This window comes from Triplophysa dalaica, chromosome 1, assembly GCF_015846415.1.
Source record: "Triplophysa dalaica isolate WHDGS20190420 chromosome 1, ASM1584641v1, whole genome shotgun sequence".
NCBI classification, from domain to species: Eukaryota; Metazoa; Chordata; class Actinopteri; order Cypriniformes; family Nemacheilidae; genus Triplophysa; species Triplophysa dalaica.
In genome coordinates, this window is record NC_079542.1 from 12,579,413 (window position 1) to 12,601,402 (window position 21,990).

The 21,990-nt window shown below is 39.8% G+C and overlaps 1 protein-coding gene and 1 long non-coding RNA gene across 2 annotated transcripts in view; one reads left to right on the plus strand and one right to left on the minus strand.

The window, feature by feature from the left end:
- LOC130423700 (uncharacterized) overlaps positions 1–12,046 on the plus strand; it is a 28,696-nt gene extending 16,650 nt beyond the window's left edge. The window contains exon 3 of the long non-coding RNA XR_008906915.1: positions 11,898–12,046. This is a non-coding gene — a long non-coding RNA (uncharacterized LOC130423700). The remainder of the gene's footprint in view (positions 1–11,897) is intronic.
- znf536 (zinc finger protein 536) overlaps positions 1–21,990 on the minus strand; it is a 217,709-nt gene that overhangs the window by 187,964 nt on the left and 7,755 nt on the right. The gene's annotated exons all lie outside the window — the stretch shown is intronic.

The window sequence follows — 21,990 nt, forward strand, 5'->3', positions numbered from 1 at the left end:
GTACTTGTATATGTGTAATGACAATAAAGTTGAATCTAACCATCTAATCTTAATGTGCAAGATTTCGCGCCATTCTGCGTTACACATAAAATTCCACTTTAATGCCTGGATTTCACAATTCCATCCGCGCTTTCTGCATCACGAAAATCATATGACCCTATATAAGCTATTTTGTATGTGGGGAAACTTTTTGATTTTTTTTCCCTTTTTTGCTTCACATTGAACTCCTTAGGTTTGGAATTGCATGCAAATTAATAAATATTGACATTTTCTTCTTGGGTGAACTGTCACTTTAAAACTGATAATGGAAACCCTGTACGAAATATATAGTATTACATCTACATTATGACACATTCACCAAGTACGCTGTACCGTAGACACGCACATCACAACACTACACATACAAATCCGCACACTCAGCCACCACCACCTCACTGCTAGAGATGCACAGGAAGGAGAAGTCTATTGTTCTGTCAAATAAAAGCCCTAATCTATCCGTCTTTCTCTCCTCCCACCACCTACTCTCTGAGACCAGGCTCATCTTCACATGTCTTCATACCCATATGAACACACAGAGGTGGGGGTCAGCTCGGTTAAAGACTCCCTTTACCTCACCAACATCATAAAGAACACGGCCCGTCTAAATGTGTACATTTACTGATCTCTGCTCCGCGGGGAGAGATTAAAGTGAGAAATAATACTGTACAGATAATGAAGGGAGAGAAAATGTGAATATGCAAATATTTCCTTCGGATATATGAATGTTAGGAATTCTTCAAAGCTTTTGTTGCCTAATAGAAAACATTGAAGCAAATGAGAAGTGGTCTAGCCTGCTGAACAGACCAGCTGGTTAATGCTAGATTTTTCTGGTAAATGTTGTTTTGGTAGTGGATCCAGCATAGAAGCAGCATAGATGCTATTCACCTATATAATTTACTGGCTTAACTCATGCGTTAGTGACTTTCAATGCTGTTTTTCTTCAGCAGGGTAGTACCTAATGCTAACAGATAAACACAGAACCTTGTAGTCGAATGTATCCAAAACCAACAACATCCTGGTAGACCCTGACATAAAACATCACTCTGCCCTCCCTTTTTAAAAGAACATGTAGCTTTTTCCTGGCCGCTAATTCTTTTTTCTTTCACATACTGTAAAATAAGTGAACAATTTGTGCGACTGAAAAAAATCAACTAACCACTTAATAATGCAAAGTCTGTGACTGAACCATTGGGTAAAACGCAAGAATCGTTTTTTCATTCAGGCTCATTCTGCTGCACTCTTAGCTGTTTTCATAAGTACTGAAGCATAAGCGTACAGACTGCAACAATTTGATATAACAACAATACGTACATTTTATAGGGAGGTAAATACCACAGTAGTGATCGAGGGTAGAAGAAGAGAGGTTGGGGTTGGTTTTGGTTCCTTTAATGGCAGGCCAACCACTGCGTGTTGGAATAATAATTACGTAGAGTATTTGTTTTTAATTGATATGCCCTTTCTTAGCATGAAAAGAACAATTATCCAGAGAACTGCACGCCTCTCTCATGCACAGTATGCCATTGAAATAAAAAGGGTCCTATGCAAAATGAGAACGAACAGTCATATTTCTGCCAAAAACCTTTTTCTGTGTCAACTTTTATATCAAAGAACAATAATTTTGACATTAAAACCACTCAACTCACCAGTCTAATATCATTTTTTGATGATTTGCTGGATTGATAGGGTATTAAAAGCAATGATACAAGATAAGCGCCAGTAAAGAAGGGAAAGATTTCATGTTAAGTGCATATTACATTCATGGGGTGCTGCATAATTTGATGTGAGAATATTTCTTATGGATTGTGTTATATGCAGAACTATTTTACAGTTCTGAAGTTTAGCTTTTCATATAAATAAGTGGCGAAATTACTCCTAAATGGAGATCCCAAAATGACCACAGGGCTTTTTACAAGTGTCAAAAGTATTCATCACTAATCTCTCTCTCGCTGTCTTCTGAAGCTTGCTTGACTGTAACAGTGGGCTTGTTTTAGTCTATGTTAGTGGATGTTTCTAGGTCTCCAACAATCTGTTATTCCTCTTATATATTTAATTAGGTCAGCAAAAAATGAGAAATTGTGTCAAATTGTGACTCAAGAATTGACAGATGGAATAAATTATACATAGGCTTTGACAAATAAAAGGATAAATAAGCACACAATGCATTATTATGTTGACTCGACAGAATAGAAATAGCCCTTTTTTTCTCTTCATGTCTGAGAGTCTTACTTATTTAGAGACTTATTTATTTATTTAAGTTGAAAAAGAAAAGGCCGCGCAGTAAAACATAAAAGCAATCAGTCGCTTTGACTTAACAAGAATCTGCCCCTATTAAATAAACTCTAAACCCATCAATGAGAACCAGCTCAGTACATCTGCAATTTTCTGAGGCGTCTGGAGGAGAGACAAGCAGAAGTTACTGTATTGTTTATTCCATATAATGGGATGTGTTTTTTCTTTTATCTTTTATCATTAACAGCAAATTAAAATACCTAATTTGTAAGTCGATAAAAGTGTCTGCTAAATGACTGAATATATATGTAAATGTAAAATAACTTTCAAACACTACATTTAACAATAGGAGTTGGCATTTTTGTGTATGTGTATGGGGGATGGTTTTTGGATAGTTACGAGGTTGAATGTGGGCCGATCTTCTGTTTTCTTGCCTCCTGGAGATGCAAATGTCAGTTTTGAGCAGTTTGAGGACTCCCCGCTAAGTGCTTGGCCCATACCAAACCAAACTGCTTCCATCTTCTGGACTTCTGGCATTCTAAACCGACGCGTCAGCCATCGAGGTGTCACATGACGACTTACTCTTCAAAACCAAATCCACAACTGTGGATCATAAATAAAACTGATCAGCCTATTTCCTTTTCCTAAAACCACTTTTTTAAAATTCATTCTAGCTTCCTTAACAATATTGAATAATTGAATCTGCTACCAGTTTTTTTAAGAAGTTTAAAGCGTAACAAATAAGATGCATAAGGAGAGCACAGGTACTTCACGTCATACGAAAACCAGAGACTACACAAGGAGCAACAATAGCGATAAACTACTTTGGCACAAGATGACAGACACATTTTGAAAAAACATACATGGCTGTGAGACAACATAACTTTGTCTCTGCTACTTAAAAGTATCCTGATTCATTACAGTCCAGAAACATTCCCTAATTGGACTATTATGAAGAAAGCAAAAATGTTTTTTTTTTTTAAGTTTCTTACTACTATTCAAATGTAAGTGGTCTTTGTAGATTTACTGTGTGTGCGTTGTGCCACCCTTAGCTTAAAAAGAACTCAATGTGGAATAAACCCCTTCAAACACCTCCCAACCTTCTCTGCAGTTTTTCCTTTTAAAACTAGAGGCCAACTATAATAATCATGCTTGAATCAAAGTATTTATCAGATGGAGGGGAGAGGAGATTACATCGAGTGCAAATACTTGTCCCTGTTATCCTTCCAGTGTGCGATTCAGCAGAGCAACACTAGAGGTGACATGGAAACAAGGAGAGAGAAGAGGAGCTGCAGGATGAAGATATGGATAAAATAAGTGGGAGGTGAAAAGACTAGAAAGGAGGGGTAAAAAGTTGAAAGAGAGACAAGACCAGCTGATAGCGAAGGAGAGAAAACTTGATAAAAAGAGAAAGTTGGGGGAAAAAATGAGACAGAAGAAATGGGGTAGGGTGGGTGGGAGCTTTGTATACAGCAACTCATTATCCAACAATCAAACCACTTCTTTTCTCTTACATTTGCTCTTCCTCTGTCGTTTGTGTTTACGCTGTCTTTTCTTCTTTATCCGTAACTTATTTATGAGGAGTTAGAGAGAATCTGCAGAGCTTTGCATTTCACTCTCGCTTTATGTCTAATTTAGTAAACATCCTGGTACAAGTCAGACCCGTCAACATCCCCTCCTCTCACCTCTGATTTAGATTGTGGCTTTACGTTGTAGGGGGTGAGTAAAATAAGAGATGTTTTGATCTAGTTAGCTTATGTCTCAAGTATGGATCTTATTTTAGTCTGTAAGAGATATAAAGTTGCTAACCGCATCACTGCATTGTGGTGGTGGTTCGGCTGTCATACCACATTTTCTTCATTTCTCATTACCTGCTAATGTGGACAGGGGCCAAAACCACTAACCAGCCCTCTACCCACCTCCAACTACTCTCTCTCTCACTCTCTCTCTCTCTACCTTTCTTTCTATCGTTCTTTCTCCATCTCTGCCCCTGCTGATGGGCTAAATGGTCTGGCTGCTAACAAAAGGAGAAAGCGAGAGAGATGAAATATATTTTGACTGTTTCATGGAAAAACAATCTGACACAAAGTAATATTCATCTCCAATGAATCCAATATTCTTTTTGGAATGATATTAGACGGTATCTATTCTATCTTCCATTGTGTTCCCATCTGCCCTTTTCAGGATCTAAATTATGTGCATTAGTACGTAAATGGGCTAATGCCTGTCTGTATTTAGCAGGCTACATGCCGTGAATATATTCTCTGCTTCAAGAAGTAATTGGTAATTACAGTGGTCATTTAGGCAATCACTGTCTCTCCCAGATTCATGTCATTCTTAAAAATAACTAGCTCTTAACCTTTGACAGAATTCTACAGAAACTGTTCATCATCGCCCCCGCTTTGATTAATTTTGTGCATACACTTTCTCCCTCTCTCATGAGTGCGACCACACACATGCGTGTGAAACTGTATCAATAATAGTGATGTTTTAGCATTTGTTAACAGTGACAGTTTGCTTCTCTCATCAAACCAGCAGAAAGACGGGGTGGGGGGCAGTTAAATGTAAGGTACTGTACTGTTGGAAAACCATTAGTTCCATTTATAAACAATTAGACAACAGGACTCACAGGGCATTTAGCCTTATCATCTCTTCCTAATCTCTCTCCCTCTCTCTCCCTGCTCCGCCGTGAACAAATTCAGTTCTTTAACTGTGATAATCTTTTGTCTGCTTGCTGCCGTATTTCACTTTCTTTGTTTATACAGTCTTATTCACACATTATTCATTTCCACGCATAATGAAACGCCGCACCGAAGAACTTTCAGTCTGCGGATACTGACTTTGAAAAATAACAAGGTCGACAGCTTTAGCTCCAAAACATTTCCCTGCGTGGCTCTTAAGATCTCCATTATGTTGTCTAAGGTACTAAAGGATCTTCTCCCGTGTCTTCCCTACACCAAATGTGATATCAGCTTTTAGTTTTTGCAAAACCTGACAAGACAAGAGAAAGCCTTTTAATATCATGTCAAAACGGAGCCACTGCCGCTAGAACAAGGAATTGTTTCGAATTTTAACACTCGAAGAAAATAAAAAAAAATAAACAGCAGGAAACCAAAAGCTTTTCATGATGTTTTCATGACTATTCCTGTTTAAAAGACACAAGCCTATATTGTGGCGCAGACGTGCCCGTGTGAGGAAGGACTTTTTGGCTTTGTGTATTACGGTGTGAAGTGTGGCTAGATAAAGAATGTAACGCTTCCCAAAAATCAAATATTTGGAAATCGCACGATAAAGGGTTAATATAATTTAACAGGCTCCCAGAATACTGAACCTTAAAATATGATTTGCACCCCTTATAATTTCTTACTCTTGCAACGTTTGACTTCGCTCAAATGGAGAAATGAAATGAAATTAAGTCAAAGAATGGTCCCTGTAATATTAATGAGAGTTTGTATGGTGTAATTTAAGCCTCCTTTTATGCCTGAGTTGCAAAGCCTGAATTATCTATTCAGGGGGATACAAAATTTTACTGCCGTTGAAGTTTAAAGAACATTCTTTCTGCTGCTTCCAGGGCAGAATAGGGCTTAAAACAGAGGTTAGTCTGTGAGGGTCTTTCAAGTACAGGATGCCCCTTTTAATACCAACCTGGTCTGGTCTGTCCTCTCCAAATCCTAATATTAACTCTCATGAAAGAGAAAAAAGGAACCAGCTTCAGTTAAGCATGAAAACCGAACCATTACAAACAGAACAAGACGTCTGTCATAGCAAGAATGAGGGCTGTCTGAAGCAATTCATCCGTGACATAACTATACCATAGATGGCAAACTACAGCTACTGTAGGTGAGTGATGTGTCGGTATTTCTTTCTTTATAGGCAACAATTGACATCACATTGAGCTAGGTCGAAACTATTGTTAAAAGACAAAGAATAATAAACCGAAAACATGTTAAGGCTTACGAATAACACAGCTGTTAGAATTAGAAATAACACAATCAATATCTAATCTAGTTTACAAACTAAAGGGGGGGTTAATAAAAAAGACTAAACTACACGCTGTCGTCTCAGGAAACCTGCAGCTCATCAAACAACTGATGCTTTGAAAATTGAAAATTGTAAAAAGCGCTATATAAATAAAGTTGAGTTGAGTTGAGATGCTTTTTTAATACATCAAGCTTAAGAGCACATATAATTAAAAGTACATGAATCTAATGTGCTTTTATTCTCCCTGGGGATTTGTTTTAGCTCAGATTTCTTTGATTGTATTCCCAGTAAAGCTCTCCAATTGTTTGTAAAATCAAGCTGCAGGGACTGCATGTATTTGTGCGTGTGTGTGTGTGTGTGTATACAGCCAGCATAAACACTCATTTCAACGTGTGTCAGCCCAAGTGTGTGTCTGTGCGTAGACCGGCGCGAGCGCCTGTGTGTGCGTGCGCGGTCACTGCCAAGCGCAAGCGTGTATTTGTGATAATTCCGATCACCACACGAGCACGTTCTCGCTGACACGGCTTCCACCCAATTCCGGCCTTAAAGGCATTATGGAGAAGATGCCGTGCTCCAACAGCACTCTGAGCCGGGCTGCGTCTCTGCTGTGTGCTTCTGGATTTTATCAAGATTTCCCGCTGAGCACCGATATATTAGTGTGGCAAACATATCTGCCAATTCAAACTTGCATCAAAAGCGTATCGACAACGCAGCCGAAACAGCATTTCCATGCACTTCGTCTTTTGAATTGCTAAAATCAGCTTGGCAAAAGAAGCGGCACCATAAAATTCAGCTGTGGTTTTCTTTCAGCCAAAGCGCTTTTCTTTTGTTGTGAAAAAGGAAAAAAAGGTGGTGGTGGCGGAGGGGGTGTGGAGAGAAAAGACTAGGTCTTAGCTGCGCACGAGTACGGGGAATGCATGGGTCCATCTGGCATCCAAAGAGAAGGCTTTGTCAGGATCCATCCAAGACACACTGCTGCAGAAGGGTCCTTCTCCAGCACCTGCAAAAATACCTCAGAGCCGAGCCAGGCGACGTCTGCGCGCCCGCCCGCCCGCATCCTTAGCATTGTTTTGGCGTAACCTCTCCGAGAGGGAGGGATGGAGGTAAAATAGTAATCAGGAATTAGAGAGGTGGACGTGAGGTGAGGAAGACGCCAAGAGTAAGTGATGAAGAGATGGCTCGATTATTTACCAAAGGACATTTCAGGCTTCACAGCTCGTCGCTAAAGTGAGAAAGAATGATCTTATCGCCGGTGCCTAATTTGCTAATCATGTCGATGTGTTTTCGACTGACTTAAGCTACAAAGTTAGCCAAAGTCTGTCAAAGGCTTCTTTAAAATGTAACTTTGCTCTGGGGACTGTATATAAAAGTTCACTGCACAAAGACGTCTGCAATAGGAGAGCAAGCACGCACACACATATTAGCTGACCATTAAATGAGTTTAATGTAGACTATTTCACAGATGCTTTTTATGAAAATGAGAATTAGGTTATGCTTGAAGCACATTGCTGATAAATCCTTTCTAAGCTTAATTATGATGTTATAAAATTGTGCCCTGCATGGGCACATACAACTTTTAAAGTGTATTAAATATTGCAATCATATTTAAAAAATGCTATAATCTGTCTATATAATTAGAATTCAGTGAGTAATTGCGTGAGAGTGCCAGAGGTGAAGGTGAACTGAATTCTCATATAACCTTCACCCTAAACACAGACGGCAGAGTACATAATGAATCTACTCAGGAAGAACTATATCTCTTCCAAAATATAACGGAATTCATTTTACAAAATCCACTCACACAGATCATAAACGTGCTCTCATTTGGCTATTCGCAGCTCTGTATATTTTGAAGTGATCAAATCAACGGCTACAACGGAGAAAAGAGCACTCGAGATGTGTTTAAAACACAGCGCCACAGCTGAGATCTAATCCAAATACATTCCTGCCTTTACTCACAATGAGGTCTTTTAAGTATACAAAACTGATAAGACTTTAAAAGAAAGTTTCATGTTCTTCAGAAATGTTTAAAATGACTTTTATGGATCTTTTCAAAAGTGCTTTTTATTTCTTTATCTTTCCTTTGAAAAAATGATTGCACGTGCTATATAAATAAAAAAACCGTGGGCAAAGAGAGTCATTTGCAATTGTAAATCTATGGACAAAGGCAGCACAATGTCCGGAAGTCAGTATCAGGTGTTACAATCGACATGGGTCAAGTTGGCCACCTGACCCTCGCAGCGCCAAGGCCTTGGGTGAAACGCACAGCGGTGAAGTGGATCACGACAGGCAGGATGAGCCACTCGAAAGAAGCATTGAGACAGGCCTATAGAGAAAGGCACAGAGAGAGGCTAAGTGGTAATAGAGCCTTATTATCGGGTCACCATAGAGCCCGGGAGTGGAGGATAATAACAGAAAAGCTCAGTGGTACTCATACTTTCACCTCCCTTCGCTGTCTGATATCTATTCCTCAGGGCCGTCACTTAAAACACACAGCGCTGATCCACACGCCGCTCAGCTTCAGTCTGAGCAAACTCTCTGCTCTCGTCCGCTTTACTTCTCCGGCCTTCCCTCGCGCTCTAGCTTTTTTCATCCGTTTGGCACATCGTCTCTTTTTCTCTCTCGTTACAGATTACGGCAGGTTGTGTTTCTGTTCCTGCTAATGTTTGGGAGAGTACAACGCAGTCCATCCGAGGGAGGACAGCTTCATTTCTCACAGAATCTCACATGTTTGACTCTCAGCTTTAAGAGAGATGGCAGAGACGTCAATGTCCTGACAAGTCTACACCATTAGAGCCCACGCTTAACTTCTGAGAAGCTGATTAGAGCGTTGCTGTGCCAGCCACAATCCATCACTTCCAGTAAAGGAGCTTCTTATCCATCTAACCAAGAGACTGCCTCCAGCGCACCACAGGGAAGAGAAGGAAAGCTAAAACATTCCCTTATCAAATCCTGGACCGGATATCCCTCGCTTCAAATGGCTAGCGAATCTGGGATGACCAGCTGTACCATGAGATGGAGCTCGGCTTTGGCTTTGGCGTGCACCCGGACGCATCGCTGATGGCCTTGTTGATGAAGGACACAGAGCACCCACAGACTCGGCATCCAATTGGAGCTTCTCTGAGGACCCCACACATCCCTGGCATGTGGGCAGAGATAAAGCTTGCGCCAGGCCTCGAAAGTTGCAGTCCAAAGTTTTGCCCGAAGAAAAGCGAAAGGAAAATAAGAAAGTTTAAGCTTGTTTAGCTCCCCCTCCCCAAAAGACAAGCAGCCGTGCCATCTGTGAAGATCCTCTCTCCAGCCATGGCCACTTCCCTAGAAAGAGGAGGGGACGTTGAGGGGATAAAGGAGGGGAAAGTAGACATAAAAGGAAAGAGATGCCTTTACACAAGGGGAGATGTGCTTAGCAGACACGCAGGTAACAAGGTGGGCACGTGCCCTTGAAATCATCAAACGTCTCCCTTCTTCTAGATCTGGATCTCTGTAGCCCTCATATTCCTGGCAGAACAACTGAGGACGTTAACCCCCCCTTCTGTTCGCCTTTGATTCGACACGAACAGAATGGAGGCTCTCTCTTCTTTATATACATAAAAGAACGCAATTGAGAAACACACGTGATTTCTGACACCGTCATGGGTTGCGTGCGCCTTGAAGGGTGGCTTCCTTTGACCAAAAAAGATCCCTAGTTTTGTTGTGTAGCAATGATCAATGTTATTTTATTTCTGTTCCCTGGGAAAATCTGCCAGAGCTTATACATGGAAGCCAATGCATGAACTTTCAATCAGGGATTAGCCGGATTTTCCAATGTGGATCTTCTTTTGTGAATTTGGCCAGCGTCGCCTCTGTCGTTGGCAAGGGAAATGTAAATAGAAAATGATCCCTGGGCCAACCGGGATTGCCATCGCCTATTTCAAAGAAAGAGTCGACAAAAAAGGCCACTTAGTCCTCTACACCAACGTGACGCCGCATCAGACCGTAATGGCGTTCACATGACAGACCACCAAAAAAGTCCTTTTCCAAGTTCGCAGCATATTGCTGCCGCACACTTTGGTCTGTTCGGCCAAAAGAGGGGGAAGATGCAACATGGCCGAAAAACAAAAGAGCAACAAAAATGACTGAAGGAGGAATGAAAGAGCCAATAACTAAAAGCGGAGAGCGTTTCTTAAAAGCCTTCCTGGTTTTATTCACTCCGCACAAATCTACTTCTATCAGAAGTCCACTTAGCTTAATCTAGATACTGATCCTAGATAGCATACTATCTTTAGAGATAAGGGCGCAGCTATATATGTGTAACTTTCACTCAGTGATGAGAGGACTCTGTATGGCTACCAGCAGCTGTACTAAAGAATTCACATATCTACACTGTGTGTATGTGTGTGTGTGAAAGAACTGGGCTACCACACAATAGATGCCCGAGAAGACCTTACTTTCACACAAGCTGAAGTTTTATCTTAAAAAACAATGAGCGAATATGCCACCCATGTGAGCTCTGTGTTTGTTCTTTAAATGTCAGCTTTGAAATCCACTACATTGTCCACTACCACAGCTGGGTGCAACCAGCCAATGAAATGCATTTATGCCAACACAATGTTACTAATATTTAGCTCCATTAACTATCCAGAAACTGACAAAATGATGCTACAGGTGATTTTTTGACAAATATTTGACCAGATTTTTTTTGTCACAACAACACAATTATTTTTTCTCATTAGTTAATCAATCTCTCCTGATTTTTTTGCCAGCCTCGCTCGTGCAATTCAAACAGAACACTCATTTAATGCCACACCCACATGCACACTCTCTATAAAAGGATAAAGTCATGTTCTCAGCCTCCCGTGGTGAGAGGCTATTCAGCAGGTACAGAGCCCCCGCACTGTACACGACAGGTTCAACAGGGGAAAAACTAAACAAAAACCGTATGTGCTTGTATGCGTACGTGTGTTGTTTCAGGAAACGTGCAGGATGTTGAATTGATGTGGGTCAAATTCGTCTCCGAAAACTCTAAAAATAGACCATTAGCTTGGGTAAAACGGATAAAAGAGGGGAAAAGTCCCTGTTCTGTGTTTATTTAATTGTTCGAGAGGAACGCTCGAAAATATCTTCGCTCCTTGCTCAATTGACTTATTTTAGGCCACCTGAAATGAGCTAATGCAACACAATTTTGGCAAAACCTAATTTCCTCGCATGCAAACCATTTAACTTTGTAAAAAAGTTTATCCGATCTATTCTCATCGAGACTGCGTTATTGTAACATTACTGAAACTGGGCAGGGGGTTTTATTGTGTTTTACTCAATTCGGTTAGGTTTCCACAACACGAGGTATTTGAGTGGAGTTCGCACTTTAATTTTATGTGAAGAAACCCCATTTCCTATGTGTGTGGAACCACTGTCCACAATTGAGTTACGTTCAGCCAAAGAATTTTCTCCTGCGCATCGGCAAAAACACGCTTAGCGGGCTGTCTACCCTTCTTTCCCATCGCCTCTCACGGCAGGAGAAGAGTTAAGAGCGCTAAATCGCTCGGGGAGAGGAAGAGTTGCTGTCCTAGTTTATTTCCTCACCTATTCATGTCCTTCTTTGTTCTTTAAGTTCTTTTTCTCCACTCCAATCCGTGTCTAACAAACTCTTTTCTTTGTTTTTGTCTTCGCAGTGGCTCTTAAGGTGCTTGTTCTCTACAGCTCCGAGCACGGCTGCTTGCCGCTTGTTTGGACGATTAGCACGGGGCTGCTGTGCGCCGTGCGTGTGTATCTGTTCCCGGGCTCCTCGGGGCCCCGGGGGCGATACGCTCAGCGTAAAATGGCCTTCCACTCTGCCCACCTATCTCTCCCAAGATGAGGCCGCAGCCTCCCTGTGGAAAATCCCAGTCCCCGAGCGCTGGGCGAGGAGGGGTACGGATTAGGTGTTCCGCCTGAAAAGCACACCAAATTGAGTATTCAATGTTTATTTTTATACTTTGTGTTGTAAATTAAAATGGTGGAAATTCATCTTTATTGTACTTTGTTCTTCTGAATTATTTGACGTGCGAGGGAGTGCGACTCAATGCCGGATGAACATCCGCGAGGGGGGAAGTAATCACAGCACACACGTACACTAAAGGATTGTAAACGCAAAGAAATCCATCAAGTGCACGGGTTTATGCGGAGAGGAGAATATATTCGATCTAAATGCTCTGTGCCGGCACGTTTTCGGAGAACTTGAACTTGTATTGCGCACGTCTGATAATGAAGGACTATTTCATTACAAAACACAGTGCAGATATCTCAAGATGTTTCGCTGCTCTCATTTCAAGTGTGTCACACAGAAAATCAAGTCAGTCTTTAATCAATGCTCTCCAATAAAAAGTCACATCTCCAAACTCTCACTTTAATTTCCTGCCCGAGTTTAGAGTTAAAGCAACATCCAACCACTTTCTGTCCTTTCAGCATTCTCGTATATTAAGAAACTAATCAAATAAATCAATAACACATCTCTTATGAATAAATGACTGCGGGCTAATCCTCCATCCTAACTTTGATATGAGAGCTGAATTTCTTTGTGTACAGATTCAAAACGCAGAGGCACTTTTCATCTGATGGCAGCATAAGAACAATCGCAGAACAGAACAAGGTCTTACTCATTTCTCCCCTAACATGTGAGTCATTGTTAAACAATCTGAGAAAACAAAGTCTAATTGTACATTTTCTGCATAGAGCCGTACTGTATACATGTGAGGCCAAGAAGGAATGCTATTTCATAGTGTGTTCCTTCGGGGATGCCATGGGGTTTATTTAAAGGCTGTTTTAAATGTAAAAATAAGAGCTGTGGTTATCATTGCTTGAGGAGTCTTTCACATATTATTCTACAACAATTAAACACAGTTATTTATTATAGATAATTTAGAAGCCACTCAGAATTTTTGTAAAAGAAAAACAATTCTGCCACATACACGCACATTCACAGCGATGTTAGAGGAACCTTTTTTGGTTCCATAAACCATTCAGTCAAAGGTTCTTTAAAAGAACCAGCTCACTATTACCTTTTTTCACCGAAGAACCTTTTGTGAAACAGAAACGTTCTTCAGATGTTAAATGTTCTTTATGGAACCATTTAGACAAAATAATGTCTTGTATAGCATGGAAGAACCATTCGAAGCACCTTTATAATCACCACAAGGATGACCAATTCATCATTCAGATAAGCTCACATACTGGTGGTATGTTTTGCTGTAAAACCAAATGTAAAGTTATCTTTACGTCAGGTCAACTAAACACCTTATTTTACTTAAAAATCCAACTTTTCAAATTGAATCTATTGAAATTGCTAATTATGTCAAATGGTTTATGGACAACAACCTGAACTGCTCTTATGTCATATTATATTGCATATATTGTATAGGTAAAAAAATCTTATTGTTTAACCAACACCATTATGATTGCAAATAAAACCATGCACATAAAATAAATAAAGAGACGGCTCATTGACTCGTCTAAAGATTTTCACAATCTCTGCCATGCAAGCTCTGGTGATGCTCTGATTGATGCCAGGCTCAGTGTTATTAATGGTCTAAGTAATGCTTAGACTGTGGTTTTTAAACTTAGACTAGGTTGCGAACAACAAAACTGTCTCTGTGTACATGGAAAAAAAGCCTCAAGAAAATAATTTGAAAACAGGAGCAGATATTAAACAAATATTGCTCTTTTTACATTGTGACACGCAAAGAGGCGCCACGGCGCAGGATCCTTTGATGTATTCCGGTGTATTACTCTAAATGGTTTCATCAGTCTCTGACGAGTGAGAATATATGCCATTTTATCATCTCTTGATGATGGAGCCTGAATTTTTGCCAAAGGCCTCCACCGAAAAATAAAGGGATGCTGGGAGTTCGCAAGGGGGGTGGATTAAGGGGGGGTTGATTTTGTTGGGGTTAGTCAATCTTTGAAAGTGAAAGGCGGGCGAGCGAGAGGTGGAGTTGGGGGACAACCTTGTCTCCTCCAAGCAGACTGCTATTTTCCCAAAGTTATTTGTAAGAATGCATTGCGTCAGTCTTTTAAACTCTTCATTAATCAATCCAGTCTTCTTATTATTTCTGTAAGTGCAGAAGAGATTGCTAAATAAAAAGAGATTTCTCGTTCATAGGGGGAGGGAGAAAAAGAGCACAGTGAAATGAAACCGCATTCATTGAACCTTAAAATGTTTTGATGGCTTTTCAGAGGCACATTATATTTACATAGGAATGTGTCATTAACGTCAACGGCGAACCAGAAACTATTAAACTAATACAATGCTAAACTGAACAACCTTGAGAATTTGATTAGAGCCATTGTGAGTTTTAAAAATGCTCCATTCTTGGGTTAAAACAAAAGACTGATGCTTTCAGCTATGCTAATAATTCAGCTGTCAACTTTCATTGATGTATTTGACTGCTGCAGCTAGCATTTACATACTTTATATATAGCAAGGAGGGATGGGGGGTGGGGGTCGTCTATGCAAAGAATCATAATAGAGCTTCGAAACAAACACGAAACTGTTTGTGTTTCATTTCAAATTAGCCGCTGTAATTTTCAAAAAGACTGCAGGCATTGTTTGCTTGGCAAAGTCATGCGTTTGGAGCAGTTTTAATTCTCCTATTATTGCACTTGCCGAGATGAAGCATTTCCTTTTTCTCCGCTCTGCCAAGTGCTCTTAAACAGCGAAGAATAATCTCTCATCTTACCGCAATTCTGCTTTAATATCATGTAGTGTATGACCTTCTTAGACTGTTTATTAACTGGTTGTTTATTTGTGTGTGTGTGTGTGTGTGTGTGTGTGGACGGGGGGGGCACTGAAGAATAACTCGAAAATCTGTCATTGTGTTCAAAGCGCATCTGAACCTTCTCTCACGATTCAACGTATTTCGAAAGTTCAGAGTTTGACAACTGAAGTTTAATACACATAAAACACAAAACAACACAGCTTGTCACAGTTAACAGGCTAATGTGTGCTCCCTGGATGCCATTTTAAATATAGTTAGGAAATTGAATAAATACATAACAGGATGTTTCGCCACAAGACAAAAAAGGTAAAACAAGAGCCTATTTGCGATTCATTATCTCTTTGAACATATATTACAACCTTGGCAGGATACTTAACATTGTTTCACTGAACCCTGGAGATATTTTACACAGTGATCTAATTAAAGTCATCGTTTTGCCTAGTATCCCATTTAAGAAATCTATATGTTCTATATAATTATGAAATTATGCATTATTTAATACATAAACCCCAAAGCTCCACGTGTGGCTATAATTTAAATGAAAAGGGAAATGAATAGACTCCTCCTTCAGACCCGTTTACAGGCCTAATTGCAAAACAATGAATCTCGATTGTCGTATTTGTGGACGAGGAATGGATCAAATAAATAAAAATAATCGTAAAGCACGCACACATATTTAGGTTTAAATCCAGCAGATTGCCAAATGACGCAGATCCAAACCATCATTTAACAGCAAACTGAGGGATAAATGCAAGTGTGTGTGTGTATGTTGGGCAAACAAAGGTGAAATGGAGAAGGAGGTGTAGCTAGTCTGAGCGTGCATGCCTGCCAAAGATTTAGGATCACCGTTTTAACAGGGAATATAACACACTCTCAGTATTGTTGTCTGCGGCATTGTTGCTAAAGTAGCCCATTAAAATGCAAGGATGTATATTAAAAAGCAGCGCTTCCTTTTGATGGATAGTCGTCAGTTTATGAATAAGTGTGCATATTGATTCGCGAAAGGTGAGAAAGCTGTTTGACACAATTATTTTTGAAAGGGCCCCCACTCTCCTGCATGATTTAAAAGCCATTCTAAATGCCCATCACTTACATTTCCTTATAGAAGACCCCGATGACTCCCCTGGAAAAATAATTATGAAAATGTGGGGAATGGCATCGGTGTATATTGGCTCCGCAGCAGACGTGTGTGCTGATGGGCATCTGCGGCGAGGACGATGCAGGGAAACCACAATCACTGACGAAAGGACCACCGTTGCCAATGCCCCCTCATCTCATTCTTACATGCCGTGGTTTTAATTCCCTTAACAAATCTTACCATGTGTTGTCTTCAAATTCACATCTGGGTGGCAAATAAGATTAACGTCACTTTGCTTTTGGTTGTTTTTTCTGTTAAACAAAAAAAATCTGAGAAAACAGTCCAGTGGGAGCTCGGATGACACATAAAAGTCATAATAGAAGTTTTTAAGCTATTACAATATCTGCGAGCAAGGCCTCAAAACAAAACTAGAATACAGTGAAGAAACCCCCTTACTATGGTAAATTGTGGTCTTTAATGTACACTGCTTAAACGGACATATAAAGGGTGTTGTTTTTCTAGCCACGATTGAATATGTGCAGGGGTAGTGCATGCCACCTAAGGAGATATATCACTAAACTGTTATATTAGAGCGCAACCCTCACTTCTCAGGAGTAGAGGACAGATACTTAAAACGTGGACGTCCAGATGTTCGCCATATATCCGCAATTTATTAAACAAAGCGTCCTTGGATGTATTGTGTGCTGTGAATAAACCTCCACTTATTAGACGGCGTCTGTATTTGTGTGGGCGGAAGGTTTGATTCTGATTATCATCCCTCACCTTTCATCACACACACCGCTCTGAACAACAGAGCAACAGAGATGGACGTTCACCCATGCCTGCGTCTGTCCATCAGAGAAGCAACCAAATGCGCACACACAAGTGCACGTGCAAACTCCACTAGATGCCCTTATTGACTCGGACTGTGCTCGGATTCCCTTATTCTGTAAATGCACACTCCCATGGTTAGCCGGAGAGCCCACCTGCTCTCTTATGTGCAGTTAAAAACACAGGCTCTCGTTGTCCGTGGAGTAAATTTGTTCGGTGAACAGCGTTCACAGCTAACGGTGAGAATGTTGCATGTTTTTAATGCGGTTTCCGCTGGCATCAATCATTCCGTACAATTAGGCCAATAACCATTCAATTTTCCATTTCTGAGGAGCACGACCATGCTGACAGCAAACGCAGCCGTCCCGCGCAAGCACACAATTGCTCGTACGCATACCTACTCGAGCATGCATGGCTATTCGGACAAACACCTATACAAAGCACACGGGGCAGGTGTCTGCATGTCGAACCGGAAGGCGGCGGCCTTTGTGATTAAAATGAGCGACGCACCTACGACGCCGCTCATGCAGTTTCTCCCGTGTTCTTGTAGACCTGAAGTGTCCTTTGTTTTCCATGGCAACAATATTAAATTACCCAAGCCATTATATCGTATTAACAGCAAATGCTGTTAGTGTGTTCTTAGCATCTTGTATGTAAACACTTTGCGCCCTTTATTGGAAATTGCTTTGTATAGACTAGGAGGCCGGGAGCTTGCTTATAATAAAAATATAATTACGATTTAGACAATAGCCACTCGTACGTACGGCAGCCCCCGACACCCCCTTTTTCTGACCATTTGGTGACTGCAAGTTACAAGGCACAGCCAAACACGGTAATGAACAATGAAAGAGCAAGTCTCTCTCTCTCTCCCTAATTCTAACTAATAAACCCACTAGAATTAACATTCACAATTGGTATAATGAGGTGTGGGGGTTTGGTCTCTGGTACTTCATATTGACTACTCTTGCCCTCAGCCACTCTTTGCATTTAATGCAGTACTTCAGGCCAGAGTGACTGCCGCATTATTTGCGTATTTTGTGGAGCTGCTAGTGTAATTGGTATTAAAATGAAGCATTTTGTTGATGTTTAGTGGTGTATTATTACAAGTGTTGATTACAGAGTAGAAACAAACACATGCAACAAAACTTCACACAGAGTCACAAACTGAAATGATTTGTATGTGTGTTTCTCTCTATTTCAAAGATATATGTTTCATGCAGAGGTGCTCAAATGTTGGGGTCAAGGGAGATTTCTTTGAACCGTATTTAATATAGAGATCTAACCAATTATGACAAAAGTACTCTGTACTATGTACACTGTTAACATAAATGAACCCTTGTGTGGTGGTCATGTTTTTCTTATATGTTTGCAGGTCTAGTGGACCCACATTGTTTGACTTCATAAATACAGTCATAAATTGTATGTAAAAAGATTTAAGTTAACTTTAACCCATTTACAAGCAGCATAGACTGCACTTGTGGGTAACACTTGTTATTTACCTATTATAAATAACCTTTCAAAAATGTGTCATTTTTGTAAGAATAAAAAACAGTTGTCTTAAGTAAATACAAATCAAGTATAATTTCCAATTAAATTAGCTTTTAAAACATTTCTGTTAAAATAATATTTATTTGGAGAACTAATTAAACTAATTTATTTGAAAAATATATGAATATTACTTGGAAGATTTAAACTAAATAATAATGAGAAATGTTGCCTCGGGACAGAACTGAAATAGTTTAAGGCTGAGGCAGAATTATGAACTTAATGTCAAATTCAGGCTTAAGTCAAATTATGAACTGAAAATAAATTTAAAACTAAAATGCAACTTGTATAGCAAATATAAACAAATAAATGATAACATAACAAAATTCCTAAAAATGACATAAAAATGAATAAAACACAATAATAGCTAACTAAAAATATAAATAAAACAATACAACTGAAAACAGAACTATAATAACTCTAAAATAAATGTCTGAAGTTGGAAAAACAATTAATTACATGAATTGTTTTGTGTGTAAACTGGTCCCACAGACTCAAACACCACACAAGGGTTAAACAAATAAAACAATTACACATGAAATACATGCCTAAAATAGAGATGACTCATACAGCACTCACTCATTCTGTCCAATCAAATGGTTTCTAGAATGAGAATGTCCCTCAGACAGTATAAACTGAGCAACTCATGTTTACTTGTGCAATATTAATTCTTATAAAAATACAGATGTATCCCTTCATCTTCTGCTTCCATGTGAAATATGAAAACAAATAACAAAAATCTGCACTTGCAATACTGTGAGAAGCTTGATGCAATAATCAATCATTTTAAAAACAACTAAAATGTCTTTGAACACAAGTTCTAAAAATGCATGGGCTAAACATGGGGTAGTACAAAAAAATTAACACCCCCCAAAAGAAACGTGTCCCTTGTCTCACAAAACGGACATTCCAACATTATGTCAACTATACTTTTTAAATCAAGTTTACCCCACTGCTATATTTCCTCCTGTGTCACATCGGTTTGTTATAACAACGCAGTGCAAAGGATGGGTGGATGATATGATGGAGGGAGGAAAAGAGAAGAAGGGAGAGAGCGAGCAGCAGCTTTAGGCCAGGGGGAAAGCGAGCAGGTGCAGGGAGGGAAAATTACTACTATAAACAAGGCTAGTCCTTGTAATTTATCATTAATCTGGCTGTCTGCGTTCCCAGCTTTCTGCTTCTTCTGCATGCTGATATCCATGTCATATTTCTTATCGGAGATTTGTTTATGCTTTTATCCTTGTCTGTAGTCTATGTACTTATTGCAATAGCATCAGAGATGGACAGGGGAGGTGTGTGCACATACAAAAAAGAGTGACAGAGAGAGAGAGACTGCAAAGCCATTAGAAACACTCAAATCGCACACATTAATGATTTTATTTTATCACACACAGAAAAAGCCAAAAATTATCTTTCCAGCTCACTTCAAAGCAAGGTATGCCGTAATATCAGCTAATGCAAACAGCCGTAATATCACCTTATCAGCACCTGCCTAAAATCGCCTTCATTTGCTTTAGTCATGGAAGTTTTATAGAGCCCAATGCTGTGAAATAAATCCATGTAACACCACTTTATTACATGTCAGAACTCACTTGTCTCTGCTGGCAAGTGTATTGTATTAAGCAATGATACTTATTAACTGGAAACAGACTGTGCTATTATGTTGGTTCACAAGTGTCTAATAACATCCCACTGGGGACAGCTCACACAGCTCTCACAACTAGAGTTTGTTTGGAAAGAGCTGATCTATGGCTCTCATTGCAAAATACACCGCATGCAAGAGGGGGGGAAGAAACTAATCTTTATTTAGAAAAAACTAAACTACTAAGTCTACTTTTGCTAATTGAAGTGAGGAAAACTTTCCCAAAGAGCATTTTTTATGTTTATTTTTTTCTCCTCTCATTTTTAGACAGATGAAACGAATATGACTTCCTTCCCTTTTCGAATTTGACTTTGTAATGCTCTGTCCTTGTTTATTTGCTGTGATTTACAAATGGAAAAAAGTGCAGAAGTTATTGATTCATGACCGTAATTGTTTAATTATTAATCAGTTTAGGGCTATATTAGCATTTGTAATATTGCAGACGCTCATGCTGAGAGGTTGAGGAGCTATAATGCAGGCTGTGGTTTGCTGCTCTGTGACATCTGAGATCACCACAGAATCAGTCACGCACACACGCACACACACACATGCTCCCCTCTCTAACTCTCTGTGTAGTCATTTATTACCCCTTTCACACTCTTCAGTCAATACCATGGTAGGCGGGCACCAGTTCAATACTCTGATTATTTGATAAAATTCAGACGTTGCTGATGGTTTAACCCCCAACACAGCTGCATTCACCAATAACTACAGTCATCTCTCATTGAACTGCACAACACAGATACATGTGTCCAAAGTCTTCACGCACACTGATTTCTATCATCTGCCGTCACACATTGCTAAACGCTTTCTGTTATCAAGCTATAAAGTGGTTTCCCTCTATTTTACTTTTTTGTTCAAAACTAAACAAATGAAAGTACATTAAAACTTTCAGAGTTCAAAACTGTCTCCATACTCGACGTTGATTCATGACATTAAAGGAGTAGTTCATCCCAAATGAAACATTCATTCACAAAACATTCTCCCAAATATCTTATTTTGTGTTTTGCAGAAGAAAGTCAGACAGGTTTAAATTGTCAAGAGGGTTAGTAAATGATGACATAGCTTTCATTTTGAGGTGAACTAATCCTTTACACTTATAATTAAGATTTATAGGTTAAGCCATCAGCTACAATTGTGCAGGACATGTCAGTCTGATGTCATTTGATTTCAACCCAAGGAAAGATTGCAAAGATTGTAAAACATGAAATTGCAAGTAACCTGATTTTATGCTATTAGCAGAGATGGTGATAGAGAGGAAAAAGTTATGGATCGCAGCTCTAATAAGTATAATTCTTTGTTTTTTTGTCCACTTATTTAAGGAGGTTTTATTTTTCTCAGTAATTAAATTGCAATGTATGTTTTGAACTTTTTTTAATTAAGGCCATTAAGTTTCAGTTTTAGTTTTCACTTATTTTGAAGTGTTAGGGACACTGGCTGACCAATCACTTATCACAACCGATATCACGTCACTCCATTTCTAATCACTACAAATACTAAATAAACATGTTCCAAAAAGATCCCATTTCCCCCGTCCCGTATTTCCTCCCAGGTCCTGGTTCACTCCCTCATTCTCAATATTCCTCCTTCAGTCTGTGTGAAGGACAGGATTGATTAGCATGCCGCATATTCATTTGCATACTTTTGCACACAGATCACTCTGAATCAACGGCGGCGTTGTTTTCTCGCTTTTTCGTTCTCCAAGGGTGGGGGAGGAGAGGGTGGAGGGCGGAGAGGTGCTGGTGGTAGAGGTGGAGGGGGGCTCGTCTTTTCAAGGAACACCCCCAGAATTAATGTTCCACACCTGTGCACAGTGCGGCAGTCTTTATCAACCATCACAGGTGTGCCACATTAATTGTGGGAGAGACCATTTTGCTTTCCACAGGGGTGTCCCATTTGGCAGTCAGCATGTGTTC